This window comes from Cryptotermes secundus, unplaced genomic scaffold (genome assembly GCF_002891405.2).
Source record: "Cryptotermes secundus unplaced genomic scaffold, Csec_1.0 scaffold209, whole genome shotgun sequence".
NCBI classification, from domain to species: Eukaryota; Metazoa; Arthropoda; class Insecta; order Blattodea; family Kalotermitidae; genus Cryptotermes; species Cryptotermes secundus.
The window spans coordinates 2,459,162-2,471,783 of record NW_019727789.1 but is presented as its reverse complement, the minus strand read 5'-3'; the positions used below and the strand labels follow the sequence as shown (position 1 = coordinate 2,471,783).

The following is a 12,622-nucleotide window of genomic DNA, read 5'->3' as shown; positions in this document are numbered from 1 at the left end:
TAACTTGTGTTCTGAATGTACCCGACTAGAATCCGGGCCAGAACGTCGATTATTCTGAGTTTCTTTCTCGGGGCCAACACGGGGATAGTGCCTTAAAATAGGGCACGACCACTTATTTTAAATCTTTTCATGCACATTGAAAGTGTGGGTATCATCTCGTCATCATCGACAAAACACGCCCTTTTGACGCATAGCCTTCCTTAGAAAATTCTGCCAGACTTGTCCATTCCTGGGAATTAGAGCATCTGGTTTCCACTTCTTTGGATTTCGCAACAGAATTTTTTTTTACAGAGCAAGGTCATCAACCTAGGGCCGCGCCATAGCTCAAGCGGTTAGTCGCTGGCTTCCCACCTCGGCGCCCCAGGTTCGATCCCGGGTCTGGTCAAGTGGGATTTGTGGTGGACATAATGGCGCTGAGGCAGGTTTTCTCCGAGTACTTCGATTTCCCCTGCCAATCTTCATTCCACCAATTGCTCCACAGTCACCCTCACCTATCATCTGGGGCTGGTACAATAGGCCAGAAGTGGCCGCGGTACAAGGGACTTAGTCCCACCCCACTAGCAATAAAAAAAGTCAACAACCTTGCGTCTAACCCCCAACCTGGAGGACCAGGTCACTGAATTAATGGCCCCCGGTGGCTGGATGGCCCAGTTATGTCCCCAGGCATCGGATTCCCTTTTCGCCGTCTTCTTTAATTCGCAGGGATTCGACCCCGCCTCTACACTTGGAATCCTCTCATATATTTCGACGCAAAATAATATCTACAGCTGACACAGCGTCGATAAAACGACCCTATTAACGTATCTTATCCATATGTTACAGCTAAACTTTCATGAATAAAAATATAAAGACAATTATATTGACTTAGAAACATGGAGCGTTGAAGACAGAAAGCACACGAGAAGTAAAAATGTGAAAGGTGATATTTGTTTATTTAAAGACGCTATTTCAGTCCTTTCGTAATACAGTGTGAATGGATGAGAGTAAATAATGAACTGCGAGAGATGCAAATTGGGAGAGACGTGAAAGGAAGCTGTCATGGATTATTTTAAGGTATTTTCTAGGGAACTGTGGAAAAATTACGAAACATATCAATAAGGATAGCCGGTTGCTCGAACCTAGGGTTTCCAGATTTCGAAACGGGAGTATGATTACTAAGCCGCGGCATTAACTGAGAAAATGAGTTCAGTGATTACCGCTTCTTAGGCGCTTCTATAGGGAATAAAGTATTAAGAGAATAAAACTAAATATCGGAACACAATTAATGTGGATGAAACAAAGTTCTTATGAAATATTAAAGCCTGTAAATAAAATGATGAATAGAAATAGTAAGGACTTCTGTAACATGAATACATAAACGTAAAAATTCTGTATGCAGTTCTCATCTCAAAGATGCATACTACACGCCCTTCCATCTTATCCTCCAATAATATTTAACGAATGGTACAAATTATAGTTCCCCACTAGATTTTATCCATCGTCACGTAAACTTCAAATGTTCTTCACACCACTTCCCTCTCAGACGCCCCCCATTGGCTTTATTTATTTATGGTTTATCTAATGTTTTATCTAAGACCGTCGACACAACTAATAAAGTATTTTATTCAAGTGAAGACAATTATGTATTAAAACTTGTGCTACATGTTTCGATCTATGTATAGGTCATCATCAGGCATCCTATAAGGTAAAGATAAAGTTGTCCCTGTACTTAACTAATTAAGCACTACGTCATGAAGGCGTATGGGGGGGTAGATGTATAGATCCACATTTTATTGACCTCGGCACTAGCTGGAAGTGAGTGGTCAGCTTCCTGGTACTCATTTCTGTTAGAGGCTGAGTCGACCCCAGGGTCATAGTGCGGCTGGAAGGATTAGGTCAATTGAAAAAATACACCTCATCGGGACTCGAACCCGTGACCTTCCGGCTTGTAGCATAGTGCCTCAACCAACTACGCTACCGCGTGCCCCTTAGATTATATGACCTCGAATAAAATACTAAATGAGTATCAGTTTGGACAGGATGTAGAACGAAGCGGTTCGTAGTCTAGTTTGAGGTATTATTCCGTCATTCCCCGGAATGACTGAGCAAAAACCACGAAAACTCTACAATAGTAGCTGGTCTCCGGGCCGAGATTTGAACCCGGGGACTACCGGATACGGAGTGCTAACCTTCACGTTCTGTCCGCTCACGTACAGACCTATAAACGCGAATAGTATTAATCAGCAGCAGTAGCGTGGTTTAGGTTCCTCTAAAGGCCAATTGTGACTTCATGGTTTTAAAGTTGTAACAATTAAATTGAAAACTGTGTAAGCGAACAATATTAACACACTCAGTTGTTGTGACACGTTTGTAGGCAGGGGAAAGTTAGTGTCATAAGGAGAGGATAAGCGATCCTGTTATCACAGAACAGTGTCTCGTGGAAATGGTTGTGTTTTAGCGGAGTTATGTCACGTCAGGAATGCATTCCTTTCAGCTGATCCTCACGTCCCGTGTGACGTTTGTCAGCTGAACAAGCAACACTGTGTATCCATTATACCGTGACTTCCTTGCTTTATGAATATGGCTGGAATGCTTTGTACTTTACAGTGAAAATATAAATTTTATGATTGAGTTTTGTTTAATAACTTCAGGACGTCACAAAGAATAAATTACTTGTGTCCTCAAATGGCACATCTGAAAAGAAATATCCAAAATAAAATGCAAATAAAGTTTGGTCTCATAGGACCATTACTAATAATAACTGTCTTCTGGGATATAACGCCGTACAGTCCGTGAAAAGTCGGCTAATGTTTCGGAATATGTTGCCTCCATCTTCACGGTTGAAGTGTACGCAAAACTTGGCTTGCTGAATGCTTCGTGCTGGTTTTTTTTTGCTTCCTCTACTCTTGAATCATGAAGACGGAGACGACATGTCCCACCGAATTGTCTGTTAACTTTCATTGGACTACGCGACGTTATATCCCACAAGACAATGCTTCATAACCATGGCTGTGACAACCTAAAATCCTGCTTCTGACTTTTTATTTAGGTTGCTTAGGTCGAGTCATAGCTTATGCGGTTAGATGCTGGTTTCTCACTCTGCAGGTCCGGGTTCAATCCTCCATGATTTTGTGTGGAAGAAATGGCACTGCAACAGATTTTCTTGTTCGGTTTCCCCCAGCTAATCATCATTCCACTACTGCTCCATACTCATCTATCACTGCCTTCTGAGACGTATGGTGGCCCTGAGCAGGCAGCAAATTGGCGTTTTCAATGAGGAGCTTGATCCCTGCCCCAGCACTTGACTGGTTATAGGTTAAGAAAGTTAAATTTGTTTATGTTACTGGAATGACAGCCGATAACAGTGGCCGCGCGGTCTAAGGCATGAAATGTCTTCCCTCGCTTGAACACTGGGATCGTGGGTTCGAATCCCACTCAAGGCATGGATGTCTGCGTTTATTCTGTTTGTGTTGTTCTGTATAGGTAGCGGCCTTGCATCGGGCTGATCCCCGACCAAGGAGTCCTACCGACTGCCTAAGATTAAGAAACTGAAGTGAAACAAACCGTTTCACGGATGCTCCATTCTCCAAGTGGAAGCAACAGGAAATGGACGGATGGACAGATGGATGGACGGACGGATGTATGGATGGACGGATGGACGGGTGGATGGAAGGACGGGTGAACGGATGGATTAATCATATATCTTCGTGATTTCACATCCCACCCAGTTGACCGACCAGTGGCACACGTCCCACAGACTGAGATACATTGCCATGCGAAATTCAAATACCTGAGCGTTACAACGTGGCAACAAGTAATTGTCCTGACCCATACTACTTTGACCTGAAGGTCGTGTGCAAAAGAGTAAACTTACGTACAGTATATATACAGTCACGATATTTACACGAAGTACTTAAACTTCACATGCGGTGTTCATATTGAAGCTAATGTTCGCAGTCATTTCGTAAAACATAACCATGCAAATACAAAATATGGAACAGTTCTACATTTCTGAGTATAGAAACACCAGTTTTTCCTTAAATCCCATTACAAAAATGGGTCTGAATCCTGATACATCCAAGAAATTTTTCTCTTCCCCACCGCGTCTATTTATGCTCTGGGGACCAATCAGCCTCCTGTTCTATGGTCAAAAGAGACTTTCCCCGCAGGAAATGCGGTCTTGAAATTACCGCATTCGCCTCTATCCAATTCCGATGGAAATAACGCACGGATTTGTACCTCCATGTTCCCATACGTCTCCTCTGAACCTTGAAATTCATCTAAATAATGTTCAAAAAGCGGGGTTAGTCGCCTGTTTCCCACGGCGGTGGCCCGGGTTCGGGTCATGTGGGATTTGTGGTTGGCAAAGTGGCGCTGGGGCAGTTTCTTCTCCAAGTGCGTCAGTTTCCCCCGTCGATTCACATTCCATCAGCTGCTCGACATTCATTAATCATGCAATCATCGTTGCTATACTGACAACGTCGTTAAATAGCTACTGACCCGATGACTAAGGAATCGTGGTTCGATTCCTGGAAGCGGAAAGGAATTCTTCTCCACAGCTTCCAGAGCCCGCCCATCCTCCTACCCAATGGATATCTGTCTCCTTTCTGGAGGTAAAGAGACCAGAGCATGAAGCTCATCGCTCACTTTCAGCTAATGCCAAGGATAAGAATGCGTGGAGCTATATTTTCACTCCCCATACATCTTTCTAGCGTACAAGGACAACTTTACCTTTACCTACTGATGAGTAGCGAAATGTCCTATATTTATAGTACGTATTTGTAATTCGGTATAGCGACTGGCTACGGGCTGGACGACCGAGGGGTCGGAGTTCGAGTCCCGGTAGGGCCAAGAATTTTCTCCTCTCCGCGTCGTCCAGACCGACTCTGCCCCCCCCTCTCCCCACTCTCCTATCCAACGGGTACCGGGGGCTGTTTCCCCTGTGGTAAGGGGCAGCTGACCACTCACCTCCAGCTAGTGCCGAGGTCAAGAAAATGTAGATCTATGCATCCCCTCCTCCATAATGCTTAATTAATTAAGCACAGGGGGCAACTTCTCCTGCCGCTTGGAACTACAACCCCAGTGGGCCTAGGCCTACCTCCATGAACTTCTCCGTTCACTTCGGTTTTTCTAGATCTTACACATTCGGTAGGACTCCTTGGGCGGGTGATCAGCTCGTCGCAAGGCCTCTACCTGTACAGAAAAACGCACACATACAAACTAAACATCAATGCCCTGAGTGGGATTCGAACCCACGGTCCCAGTTTCCAAGCGAGCGAAGACAGTATATGCCTTAGACCGCTCGGCTAGTGACCGACGGGGGCAACTTTACCCTTACTTTTTATCTGTAATTCGTCTCTCGAAACTTAAACACTTCTGTTCCCACTGGCCAGCTTGCTGCACACTTTAAATTATGCTTCAGGCGAAAATACGTAATGAATACGTAACTACGTTAATGTAAGATGGTGTCAGGCTCAAGGTTCTGCAAGAGTTCCTGTGAAGAACAGGTTTCTTAGACTGGTTTCTGAGAAGATTAATCCTATTTAGCAATTCACATTGTTCGTGTGTGTCTGAATATTTATGATAAATGTTTCATAATAAATTCGACCATGGTTACCATCAACGTTCCCTCTAAGACGGGGACGCAAGTGCGCAAGTCATGGTGTCTTCTGACAGCAGTTGGGTTGGCTTAGACAAGCCGGGGGGGGGGGATGTTCGATGAACGTCCATAACACACATTAAATTTGTTACGTTCCCAACAAGAAGAAATTTAGTTTATTTTTTCAAATTTATTTCTATTAATTCAGATTTACTATATACTAAACCCCGGGATAGCTGCGTCGGGATAGCGACTGGCTACGGGCTGGAGGACGGAGGAGTCGGAGTTCGAGTCCCGGTGGGGAAAGAATGTTCTTTTCTCCATGTTGTCCAGACCAGCTCTGGGGTCCACCCAACATCCTATACAATGGGTACCGGGGCTCTTTTTCCTCGAGGGTAAAGCGGCCGTGGCGTGAACTAGCGCCGAGGTCAAGAAAATGTGGATTTATACAGCCACTCCCCATACGCTTTAATGGCATAATGCTTAATTAGATAAGCACAGGGACAACTTTACCTTTTTATATACTGAACCAATAAAAGTGCACGGGAGTTCGACAGCCGCTGCGCGGCCGCGTGCGCGCGCAACTTGAGAATATTGGTTATCATTCTAATTTCGTATGACGTTGGGTATAACTTTATCATGAATATTCTAACTCGCGAAACTAAATTACTAGCTCAGAACAGTATATACAGGCCTACAAACGAGGGACATCTCCACTTTTTCTGAAGGTGTTCGTAACTTAATTTCTAGTTCCGGGGTGGACTGTGGTTCACGTATGAATAAGAAATAACATGACGTAATATAACGTCAGGGCCTGATTTATTAGGGAGCGACCGCTGAGATCGCCCCGGTGGCTCCATAAACAGATACAGAATCCATGTATTTTACTGGAACATTTGTTAGTTGTTATAAGAAGATAAAAAAAAATGTTACGGACAGTGTAATTGCCTGGGGCACCCCACAGCTAATTTCGGTCTTGTACAACGTAGTATTTTAGAGCTTAAAAGCAAATTTTAGCTCGATCTGTAAAAACAGTCTTAGACGCCTTAAATGTGAGTCTGAGCCAATTTTGGGCTTCCCTTCCCCTCGGGAATAATCGTGGAGACGTCCATGGTTGTGAGACCTCACCTTATTCACACCAAGTGGGCCTCCAACTTGATGGGAACCACTGATCGAAATAATTCCTGGGCTACAGCTACGCATTCAATGTCTTATGTACCGGTGTCGAGTTAAGACAATATTTTTCTCACGAACATAAATCTGGTTTACATCTCGCGAAACCAGATGCACGCGAATTAATAATCAGTTACCTGGAAAGTCAAGTTAATGGAAGAAAAACAGCGAACACCAAGCTCAGAATTAAAAACAATTCGTTCTAAGAACACGACTCGCTCACTGTTTTTAACCTACTGTCCTTGTTTTGAAACAAGAAGTTCTGGGAAGAACTAATCGACTGCTTTCCTTTCACTGTAATTTTAGTATCTGATAAGACAAATAGGAAGAACACTTCAGTATATATATGCGTAATGACGTCAGTAAAACAATAGTCTTGAAGGCTGTGGTGTTGCTGATACTGATGGGACTGATTTATAAGGTATCCCGCTGAGATGGCCTCAGATGGCATGACATACATACCAAGTTTCATGAAGATTGGTTCGGGAATTCAGGCAGTATTAGGGTTATTACCTCGACAGTTTGAGAGGCTGTAGTGTTGGCACTGCTAATGAGAGCTAGTGCTTAAGTATGTCGTTGAGATGGTCTCAGGTGCAATGATATACGTACCAAGCCTCATGACTATCGGTTCAGGCATTGGAATAATACTAAAGGTATTACCTCAACAATTTTAGAGGCTACAGTGTTGGTATTACTAATGAGAGGAATTTATCATGTAAACCACTGACATGGTCTCAGATAGCGTGACGTATACATACCAAGTTTCATGAAGACTGATACGGGCGTTCAAGTAATATTAAGGTTTTGCTCAGAAACTTGAGAGGCTGTAATTTTGGTATTATTAACTGGGAGGAATTGTGAATTATTCCTTTGAGAGGGGGCTCAGGTGCCATGATATGCAAGCCAAATTTCATAAAGATTGGTTCAGGCATTCGTAAGTTAAGGGAGCGATTCAAATACACACAGAGCACGCACACACAGACACAAAGGTGATCTCATAAGAGTACTTTTATTTTAAAAATAAGGAAAGTAGGCTAAAAATAAGTAAAAAGTACGTTTATGCGATCTCCATCCTATCTTGTGTCTCTGAATCCCCCCTCCCATCAACTTTTAATGCCAGAACCAATCTTTATGAAGCATCGTGGCACCTAAGCCCATCTCAATGGCGTACTTAAAATAATCTCTTTCATCAGTCCATGTGTCTATAAGTGTATACCCCTATCGTTGTTAGGAAACGGCTTTATATACACGTTCCCACGGCAACGAATACACGAAACCGAGAATTGTTGGACGCGTCGTTTGTGTGTGGTCTGTGTCGTTTCAAACGGGAGTTTATCTGTATCCCCCTATGGTTGGAAGGCAATTGCTCGGCAAACATGTTCCCACGGCAACAAAGAATTGTTGGAGGTGTCGATTTCTATGCAGTTCTCGTCGTATCAAAGGAAAGTAGGCTATTAGTTCTTCCCAGAATTTGTTAGCAGTTATATAGCACAAGTTCGTACTGTGAATTAAAATTATTTTTAAAGAATCTATCATGAATATTATGTTAAATTATGCAACCCCCGAAGCATTTAAATACACATAGGGTTACTAACCGCGCGCCATTTGTTTTCGATTCCTAACTGCTATATAACCCCACCATTTTCGAATCACCAGCACAGTGTACTCACAATTATGATCCGTTGATTAGGTCACATTTCTCTCCCACTGTAACTGTCATGACGAACCAGAAAATGGTAGAATAATCTCACAGAATATCCTCGATATATAATCACCAACATTTTTTAACCAATTTGTTATAAAACTTGAAATACAGAGCGAAATTAATCATTACGTTCCACTGTTTGGTGTTCGCTTGTCACTTGTTTCAGGTATTAAGACATAGTCTCTGTTTACAAGGACTGCCAATTGTTACAAACAAACTCGACGGGTAACAGCTGATTGTTCTACTTACGTGTTAGTTATTCAGCAGAAGGCAAGGGACTTCTTGATACACGGTGAGGACTTAAATCCCATTGTATGTTGCATCTAACTTATTGTGGTATTGTTACAGTCTAGTATTTACACACAGCTACACACGAACTAACAACGGAACGCGAACCTCCTCACAGCTCGGTGTCTGAACGCACTCTGTGAACAACTTCTCAGTCCCTCTCCCTCTCTGCTTCCAATTTCCCCTTTGGCGACCTTCCATTTCGCTCCCATTCAGAGCGCAAGCTCCTTGCTTATATGGCTGCGGGCTGGAGACGAGTAGGGAACCAGGGGCGTTGAATAATCCCGGGGCTCCTAAGCTGTCATTTCCTCGTATAATACTGACAAGGGACAAGAATATCAGGTGCATGTCAAATTACTACCTGTATTGCTTCGAAAACTGTTTCATGTTGCACGATTTGAGGTTCTCACAGCGCTGGTTATGGAGACTACTATGGTTTCTTGCTCGGCATAGTCTTGGACTATGAAGATGGCGGCGTTATGTTCCTCCGAAACGTCGGCTGACTTTCAACGGACTAGACGGCGTTATATCCCAAAAGACAGAACTCTTCTATTACATACTGGTTGAAGCTACAGAACGTCACGAAATGCAACCTTCCCGAGCGGGCTCTCTTGCCTGTAAAACTGTAGACTCCTATCCGGGAGGTGCTCCGTTCGAATCTCGGCTGAGATACCTGATATCCTGATAGGTGTTTCGTGGTTTTGCTTAGTTCTTACAGGCAAATGTCGGGATGGTACCTCAATTAGGCCTCTGCCGCGTCCTTCCAAATCCTATCCAAATCTTCATTCATACATCACCCTACCATTCCACGCTTTGTAGAAAGCGTGCCGAAACGTCGTAAAATATCGCCCCCCCACCCAAATTATCCAGAGCGGGATCCGTATTCAGCAGCTTGCAGTCGTTCAGATGGTCAATACACTTCCCTCATGCTGAAACCCGACTGGGCAGAATCTGTTCACAGGACCATACACGGGCCCATATCCAGAGTCGAATGATTCCAGATTTCCGTCTTCTAGGATGTGACTTCGTGTAGTCTGGTAAACCTTCACCGACGTCTCGGAGGAAAGCGCTTGCTTGTAAACGTCAAACATATTGGCTTCTTAAGAAAAAAAGTGACGGAAGAATGAAGAAGGAAAAGAGATAAAGACCAATAGAAAGAAGAAAGATATAAGGAGAAAGAAAGAGGAGGAAATAAGAGAGAGAAGAAATAGGGAGAATAAAGTAAAGAGGAAGAGGAGAGAGAGCAAGAAAGAAGAAATAAATAAAGATGGCAGGAAAGGGAGAGATGGAAGGACGGAAAGAGATAAGAGAAAGAGAAGGGAGAGAAAAACTGAAGAGGTAGTAAGAAAGGAGAAAGGAATGAGAGAAGAGAGAAAAAATAAGAAATGAGAGGACGAAATTAAAGAATAAATAAAGAGACGATGGGAGGAGAGCGATAGGAGAGCAAGAAAGTCGGAAAACATTAAGAGAGGTAAAGGGAGAACGCAAGGCAGTAATATAAAGAAATTAAGAACACTATACGAGTACAGGCTTTACGTACGTGTGACGTGACGCCTCCTGCAGTTCAATAGGCCGGGATCGCATCAGGCGGATTTGAAAGAGGGGTGGGACAACCCCAAGACAACCTGCCCAAACATCAGGGTTTGATGTGCTGAAGCCTGCACTGAGCGACAGTAGGAGGAAAGTACCAACAGATGGCAGTCATCTGACGCACTGGAGTTCCCACTGCACTCTCGAAACACACCGATTATTTGCATGATAAAACAAACGAACGTGAACGCAACAATGGAAGAGCAAATAGCGAAAAGCTGTTATCCTTGGCGCGTGTAAACAGGGCCTGAGCATCTGAGCTCTGCTTGGAAATACCCACCGGGTTGCAGCCTGCAGGAACTACCAGGCGCCGTGCCACATTAAACGTAATATGTACTGTGAAAATGAGAAATGTAGACGAAATTTTCGTTTAGAAAATCCAACAAGTTGACTCAAGCAGCAACGTTCCTGAGTTGTCCAGGCACAGACTATCCTGACTGAAAGTTTCTTGCTGTTTTCCTCAAACTTTCCATGCACATATCGGAACAGTTCCTTAAATTAGGCCACTACCACTTCCTTCCATATCCTTTTCAATTTAAATCCAAGCTACGCTATATAGTCTGGGTTACTGACGTTTGTAGATAAAGTAAAGTGGATTAGTGGGCCGCGCCATAGCTCGAGCGGTTAGTCGCTGGCTTCCCACCGCCGCGGCCCGGGTTCGATCGCGGGTCTGGTCAAGTGGGATTTGTGGTGCACAAAGTGGCGCTGGGGCAGGTTTTCTCCGAGTACTTCGGTTTCCCCTGCCAATCTTCATTCCACCAATTTCTCCACAATCACCCTCACCAACAATCTCGGGGGTGGTACAATAGGCCAGAAGTGGCCGCAGTACAAGGGACTTAGTCCCACCCCACTGGCAATAAAAAAAAGGTGGATTAGTGGGGGCACGCGGTAGCGTAGTTGGTTGAGACACTATGCTACAAGCTGGAAGGTCGTGGGTTCGATACCCGATGAGGTCATTTGATTTTTTTCAGTTGACCTAAACCTTCCAGCCTCAATATGGCCCTGAAGTCGACTCAGCCTCTAACAGAAATGAGTACCAGGAATCTTCCTTGGGGTAAAGGGGGGCCGACTTGCGCTTAAGGCTGACAACCTCACCGCCATCTGCGAGCCCATTGTTTAAACAATATGGGAGCCTCGACCTGTCACAGGGATACCTTTACTTTTTACTTACTTTTACTTTATAAAGAGTGTTGGGCATATGGAACCATGTTAGGTGTGTCCCATATCACCATGTCATGACGCGTCCTCAGGTTGCGGATGGAGAAGACGGCCTCCCGATATGGAGGGTAGCTGCGAATATACTGAATAAGTAGTCGCGGACGACAGACAAGGGGTGGTTCTCCTGTTTAGGTGTTGGATGTTGGACTAACAACTCCTCACCGTAAAAAATAAGCTTGTTACGAAATGTCACTAAGGAATCTAGGAGGATGAGATGGGCGGGGTATGTAGCACGATTGAGGAGAAGAGGGATGCATATAAGATATTGATGAGACAGCCAGAAGGAAAGAGACCAATAGGAAAACCAAGACGCAGGTGGGTGGACAATATTAAAATGGATCTTAGAGAGATAGAATGGGGTGGTGTGGACTGGGTCGATGTGGCTGAGGAACCAATGGAGGGTTCTTATGAACACGGTAATGAACCTTCGGGTTCCCAAAAATGTTTGGAAGCTCTTGAGTAGCTGCATAATTGATGGCTTCTCAAGAAGGGCTCAGCTTCATGGAGTTAGTTAGTCAGTTAGGACATATGGAAGATTCTGTAGGTTTGTATGAACTGCTGTATATTTGCATCATATTTATTTTGCATTTTCAGAAGCCGTCCTGTAGTTGTGAACGTACAGTGTTTTCACAAAGTAGCGAAGTGTTTCTGTGAATACGCACGCTATATAGACAGAGGTGGAAATGTCTTTTCAGAACTCGGTGAACACTCAAGATAAGAAGAGAAACCCGGGGAGTGGTCAACAAACATTGATATGAAACTGTGACAATGTAGGCTTGTGAATTTATCACTACAGGTATTGTTGTGCACACCGGTCCGCGATTTGAACACTGCTTTCAGTCTTCCCTATGTATACGATTATATAACAAAATTGTGCAGAGAACAAGCAGAAATCACACAGAATCGTGAGCAGGAACATGTTCATGGCATTCGACAAGGCGAAGCCAGACTTAGCAAATATAAAAGACTTAAACTTGACTGTGGTCAAGCTTACGACCGTTGAAATGGCTAAGCTGCCGTTGTAGCATACGATATGTGAGATAGGCATGATCTGCTTTGCAAAGTGTGTG

General features: G+C 44.0%; 1 protein-coding gene across 2 annotated transcripts in view; it reads right to left on the bottom strand.

The window, feature by feature from the left end:
• The window catches only part of LOC111864971 (guanine nucleotide exchange factor for Rab-3A), a 119,041-nt gene extending 110,144 nt beyond the window's left edge, over window positions 1-8,897 (bottom strand). For both annotated transcript variants that reach the window (XM_023852630.2, XM_023852629.2), the window contains exon 1: window positions 8,706-8,897. The gene's annotated coding sequence lies outside the window, so the exon portion shown is untranslated. The remainder of the gene's footprint in view (window positions 1-8,705) is intronic.
• Window positions 8,898-12,622: the final 3,725 nt, after the last annotated feature.